Here is a 7,272-nt window from a genome sequence, read left to right as displayed (position 1 = left end):
ATATATATATATATATAAATATATATATATATATATATTATGGTATGCACGGACGTATGTATGTACGTATGCATGTACGTATGCATGTACGTATGCATGTACGTACGTGTGTGTATATATGAGTATATGTATATATGTATGCATTTATGTTTGTGCATACACATACACATGTATGTATGTATGTATGTATGTATGTACATGTGTGTGCATGAATATGTATGTCATTATTCAGTTTATTTCAAGATTTCTTGCCAATAGAGAAAGAACCGGTTTCTAACCTAGATCCAAGGTTCCTTCATTGGAATTTCAACATCAACAACAGGGTATTTTTGTATATATGTATGTATGTATAAATTCATACATTAGTATGTACTCGTTGCTGAGGGGTTTTTTTGCTCTTTATACTACAGCCGTCACTTCTGAAAACTCAGTTTGAACCATACCAACACTAGCACTAACAGCAACACAACCTTGTGCAAAAAATTGAAACAATTACTATTATTGGTGGTAGTGTTGCTATTGCTGCCTCTATCTAAACAAAATGTAGACTATGTATGTCCAGCCAAATTCTACGTATTTTGTCTACACCAAATGTCTATCTACTCAACCAAAATCTATGTAATGTTTAGCTTGCAAGAGCTATATGTGTGTATGTGTGTGTGTGTGTATGTGTGTGTGTATTTGTTAATAGTCGTTAAGACTGATATTAATTATGAATTATTAAACCGTTTATAATGAATTCTAACACTGAACTTAATTTTTTTATTTTTATTCTTGTCTATTTCAGAAATAATAGAAAAAAACATAAAAAAGATTTCAAATATAAAAAAATAAAAAATAAAATGTTGCGGACATTTACTTAAAATGGCAGCCATTACCGGAAGTTGTTATGTTTTATTCCTGAATATATATAGCAAGGTAAGAACTAAATTATTTCACTGAATATCGAAATTTTCATTTCTATTTTGTTATATATATTAATGTATGTGTGCATGTATGTATATACGTCTGTATGTACGTGTACATGAGTATAGATAGATAGATACATGTGTGTGTGTGTGTGTGTGTGTGTGTGTGTGTGTATGCGTGTGTTTGTATTCCCTAGCTTGTCAACGATACTTTACATTCGTATAGATTACACGTGTAGAAATTTTAGCCCGGTATTCTTTAACCTATTAACCTGATAAAAGTCTTGAGTGGCTATCTCACAACAACTTCCTGTCCCAATGTAGCCTTCAATAGAAGAAACATCGCCATCTTGTATAGAAATACATGAATGACTATATAGATGTGTGTATACACTCATACACGTGCTTACAGAAGCTCATTCACAAAAATATGCTTACGCATATAGTTACATTTACACACAAACAGTGCATACACACATGTACACACACACACACATACATTCACATATATTTACGCAAATACACACGCACATACACACACAAACACATAACTGAATATATACAAAAGTGAATACTGCTGTGCTCCAACATAACAGTTTATGCGTTTTATTTGAGAAAAATTAAGAAAGAAAGAACTTACAGCAATGTATGATATTGTTATATGTTGTTGAGCTGGCAGAATCGTTAGCACACCGAGCAAAATACTTAGCGGTATTTCGTCTGTCTTTACGTTCTGAATTCCGCCGAGGTTGACTTACCTTTCATCCATTTGGGGTCGATAAATTAAGTACCAGTCAAGAACTGAGGTCGACGTTATCGGCTATCCCCCTCCCCACAAATTCCAAGCCTTGTACCTATAGTAAGTAGAAAGGATTATTTTAAAACAACTCAGAATTGTTAAGAAAATCCCTTTGCAATGCCGGAGATCCCACGCTCAAATCCAGTGTCTAGTCAACTGTTTTTTTTTTTTATCATAGCCTTAGGGCAGCCCAAATCTTTTGAGTTATATTGAGTTGACAGAAACTAAATGGAAACTGATCAGGTTAATTGCACCTCTTATTCAATGGATTTGGCATTCTCATACACTGTGTCACGTATGTTTCTACCACACGATTACTCTAAGTATAAAAATGTTCATAGATTACATGACCTGTTATGCTATATTCCATGTGTAAATAGTTTAGTTGATCGAATGACTAAAATACGCATCGCGGAATTCTCATGAGATCTACCATGTGTCTCAAGCGTCTTGCATTCAAATACCAAAAACCATTATGAGATACTGGCAGTAGAGGCTGGTCTACCGTTTTGCATCATTCACACGCAGCCGCACGCGCGCGTACACACACGTACACACATGCACACACACGTATACACTCCCCTACACATCCACAATCTTACAAATATATTTACTTACATATGAAAGTATTTGTATGCAAACATACGCGCACCTACTCATATATGTATGTATGCATGGATTTATGTACTTACATTTATGTATATGTGTGTATGCATATATAACTATATATATATATATATATATATATATATATACACACACTACACACACACACACACACACACACATATATATACGCACCTATTTTGTGAAAGTATGGTTCAAGTTATCAGTCATACTCGCCTGTGAGTGATGATTATGATCTATATTGATAAATATATACAAATTAGGCAATGACTATCATGACTACGTCTATAAAAATTAGTTACTAAATATGAAAAAGTAAGTGATTTCCAATTCATTTTGAAAATGTTAATTTTATACATGAAACTTAATTATGCAGTAAACGTATAATTGAAACTTAATGTATGATTCATTTTAAACAGATGCAGTTTCTCTGTACTTTTTATTTTCTGTACCATTTATTTTCATGTATATACTTTCTGGCAGTTTTTCTATATATCGATAATAGAGAGATGGATCGCTGCTACCTCTAGCGGTTGAGCGTCCATCATTAGCGATACGAGGGAAGGTCGAAATCACGTGATCTGCTGACCTCGGCGCTAAAAGGGGGTGGGGATTTATCTCCCCGCTAGCGATATAAGTAAGTGTGTATTTTGCACCAAAAGCCAATATGAGAGTTTCTCTCATTGTAACTACCGTGGTATAGTTTGTTTTATTAGAACATCCACGTTTAAGTAGGAATAAATATATACTTACGTGTTTTGATGCTTATATCTCGTGCCGTTAATGCTATTCAAAAATGAATTAAATTTATTATCTTAAAGGCAAAATGATTCCTACTATTGCCCAGTATACTACAGGTTAATATAAAATGGAGAGTGTACGTGTGTTATGCTGTATCGTTTGAGCTAATAAAATCACAACTCCAGAATCACGAACATCCTCTCAAACTACCACCGAAGCCAGATGCTCTTCGCGTCACTCACTCAACCACTAGTAATTTTTTTTTTTCTTTATTATTTTGTTACTGTATGATTGTGTCACAGGTTATCTCAACTGCACTGCCAGCCCTTTCTCATGTCGCCACTTATCAGACCACTCATCCTTCACCCTAAGAAAACCATACTTCACACTTCCTCTCACACCAGTACACTCAAGCCATACTTCACTCTATATCTTTCATTCACTACGGTAACCGCCTTATCTTGTTTCTATCTCCAGCTTTTAATTTATTTACATTCTTTTTTTTTTTTCAAATTCCTCATTTCTCACAAATTTTGTCCGAAACCTTAACTTTTTGTCTCAACAACTAAATTTATAAATTTGCCAATTCCGAAGTTTTACTGAAGCTCTTGACGGTATCTCTTTCTTTCTTTCTTTCTTTCTTTCTTTCTTTCTTTCTTTCTTTCTTATTCTTATCGTTTATCTTTTATGGGTTTCAGTCATTGAATTGTGGCCATGCTGGGGCACTGCTATAAAGGGTTCTAGTCGAACAAATCGACCCTAGTACTTTTTTTTTATGTCTAGTACTTACTCCATCGGCTCTTTTGCCGAACCGGTAAGTTACGGAGATTTAAACAAACCAACACTGGTTGTCAAGTGGTGGTGGTGGGGAGATACAAATACAAAGACGCACACACACACGCACACACACACACACACACACACACACACACACACACACACACACATACACATACATATATACGATGGGTTTCTTTCAGTTTCCGTCCACAAAATTCACTTACAAGGGTCTAGTCAATCCAAGGCTATAGTAGAAGACTCTTAACCATGGTGCCACGCGGTGCGACTAAATCTGAAACCATCTGGTTGGAAAACAAACTTCTTTCCACACCGCATAATGAAATTTATCTCATACTCATGATTTCAAATCAACAACGAATATATCACTCCGATCATAAAAGCGTCAAGATGGGATCAGCGTCTATTACAGTAAGTTTGTGAGCTAAAAATTGTACATTCATTATTATACCCCTCACGGAATTAGGCTGAGTGTTTCCTGGGATAACTTTTGAAAGCAGTTCTTAATTATTGACGTATTGAAAACAAAATCGATGAATATATGAAATCTTAGCATGCCTTGCAAAGATAAATAGATTAACCGATTATCCTTTAAGGCAGTCTAAGAATCAAGATCTAACAAACTAGGAGAAGCATCATACTCTCAACAGTTACCCGACCGTGGGTGTTGCACACACACACACACACACACACACACACACACACACACACAAATACGCACGCGCGCACACAGACACACACACATACATGCATACATATATATGTATTGTGTGTGTTTGCAAAAGCAATATTTTTTTTATTATCATTATGGTATATTGTTCCTGAAGCGGCGAACTGGCAGAGTCGTTAGTACGCCGGACGAAATACAATAAAGCATTTGGTCTGGGTTTACATTCTGAATTATAATACCGTCGAGGTCAACTCCACCTTTCATCTTTTCGGGGTCGATAAAATAAGTACCAACTGAGAACTAGGGTCGGTATAATCGATTGGTCCTTTCCCCCAAAATTTCAAGCCTTGTGCTAATAACAGAAAATATTACGGTATACTGTTCCAAAGAGGCGAGCCGGCAGAATCGTTAGAACGTCGGACAAATGCTTTGAGGAATTTCTTCCTGCTATCGGGGTCGATAAAATAATTGATGCATTCGACTAGCTTCTTCCACAAATATTTCAGGTCTTGTGCCTATAATAGAAAGAATTGAAATATATTGTCCTACTGAGAGTGATAAGCAATTCCGTTGAGAATTTACTTCGTTAATACCTACTACTTGCTCTGAATATTTATTTATGCCACGTGCCAGGCATGTAAGTGTACGTGCATATCTATATTGACGGGTATGTGCATATACTCGCGCGCGAAATAAAATAAAAGACTGAGTGAGATACAGATGCATACACAAATACATGCACACACAGACACACACAAATATATATATATATAAAACACACGTGCGTGTATGGTGTGTGTATGTATACACACACAGACAACCGAAGATAGATTGCGAAGAAAACTAACATGTGAGAAATAGAGAAAAGTTAAAAAGACTAAAAAATAAGGTGCGTGCGTGCGTGCGCGTGCGTGGGTGTATTTGTGCATGTTTGTATGTGTGTGTGTGTGTGTGAGAGAGAGAGAGAGAGAGAGAGAGAGAGGAGTATCATGCATATAAATGTGAGAGGATCTGGTGGAATAAAATCAAGCACCAAATGAGCAGATGGTAGATAAGGACTGTCATAGGCAAATGCACAGGAGTAGGAGGAAGGGGAGAGATAGGAATAGAGGACATGATGATGAGGAAGAGGAGGAGAAGGGGGGAAGAGGATGACCTTTGCCCATTCTCTCTCTCTCTCTCTTCTGCTCAATGTATGGACACGTACTTTTATTCACGACCTTATTGTCCACAGTATACATGCTTCACATTTATACACATACACACAGAGCTATACTCTTCCACCATGTGCCTACAGCACTCAGAAACAGAGATGTTCCAGGGCTTCTATATAACTGCATACGTAAACATACAGACACACATATGGACATATATACATACATAGATATGCGTATGCGTGTGTGTGTGTGTGTGTGTTTGTGTTTGTGTACACTGAATCTTCGTCGAATAAGCATGTGGCTGAACATTCCACAGATATGTGTATCCCAAGTATCCTTAACGTAATTCTCAGGCACAATCGGTGTCACACAGTGTAATGAATCTGCCAGCCTGTCAACGTCATAACAACAACAACAACGAGAATAACAACAGTAACAGCAACAACTATTAATAATAATAATAATACTTTATTTGCTACAAAGGCAACACAAATACATATGCTGAGATTTACGAGTGGCTGTGTGGTAAGTAGCTTGCCTACCGCCCACATGGTTCCGGGTTCAGTCCCACTGCGTGGCACCTTGGGCAAGTGTCTTCTACTATAGCCTCGGGCCGACCAAAGCCTTGTGAGTGGATTTTGTAGACGGAAACTGAAAGAAGCCCGTCGTATATATGTGTATATATATGTATGTGTGTGTGTGTGTTTGTGTGTCTGTGTTTGTCCCCCCTCCCCCCAACATCGCTTGACAACCGATGCTGGTGTGATTACGTTCCCGTAACTTAGCGGTTCAGCAAAAGATACCGATAGAATAAGTACTAGGCTTACAAAGAATAAGTCTTGGGTCGATTTGCTCGACTAAAGGCGGTGCCCCAGCATGGCCGCAGTCACATGACTGAAACAAGTAAAATAGAAAAGAGTATCCGTGCATATAGTTATTCCATTGTCCATATATGGAATTCTATTAGTTGAATTATTAGTGAGAAGCAATGTGATTATAATGTCCTTCACTGATACCTATTTATTTCAAAGAAAACACACCTACAATACTGAACTCATTTCTTTGTTATTCATCTATCAATATGTAACCCCAATCATATGATTCCCTTCAATTTCTAAGTATTTACCATCTCCAATAACACTACATGTGGACATTTGTTTCTGACACAAAACTGCATCACAAAGTCTGAGTTAACTCTACAAAGTCAGACATGTATTTCTTGCTGTCGTTATTGTTATTGTTGTATTTCTCTTTTTTATTTTGGTTTTAAATCTCATTCTGAACATCTCTTAATCCCCTTTTCAAAGCATGAGTAAATTCTTGCACAAATCCCATTTAAAACGACAGTCATAGACTAGTTTTTTTAGAACGCCCTTAAGCATTTACGTAAACGGACAAGTCAGTAGAGTACAAAATATATATTTGCCGATGGACGGTCTGCATCCTACCAAGGATGCCACAACCTGCAGATTTATGACTAATATCAAACATCCCTAGAGAAATCTAATGTCGTTAAATGCCGAGCTTCCCTTCAAGTTATTTTTGTCAGACCTAAATTATCAAGTTACAGTT

The 7,272-nt window shown here is 36.7% G+C and overlaps 1 long non-coding RNA gene across 2 annotated transcripts in view; it reads left to right on the top strand.

Moving 5' to 3' along the window:
- Positions 1 to 7,272, top strand: part of LOC128247293 (uncharacterized) — a 135,406-nt gene that overhangs the window by 81,780 nt on the left and 46,354 nt on the right. For both annotated transcript variants that reach the window (XR_008263665.1, XR_008263664.1), the window contains exon 3: positions 788 to 918. This is a non-coding gene — a long non-coding RNA (uncharacterized LOC128247293). The remainder of the gene's footprint in view (positions 1 to 787; positions 919 to 7,272) is intronic.

The sequence above is a fragment of the Octopus bimaculoides genome, chromosome 3 (genome assembly GCF_001194135.2).
Source record: "Octopus bimaculoides isolate UCB-OBI-ISO-001 chromosome 3, ASM119413v2, whole genome shotgun sequence".
Classification (NCBI taxonomy): Eukaryota; Metazoa; Mollusca; class Cephalopoda; order Octopoda; family Octopodidae; genus Octopus; species Octopus bimaculoides.
Note: the sequence above shows the minus strand (reverse complement) of the source record. Positions and strands in the feature narration are given on the sequence as shown.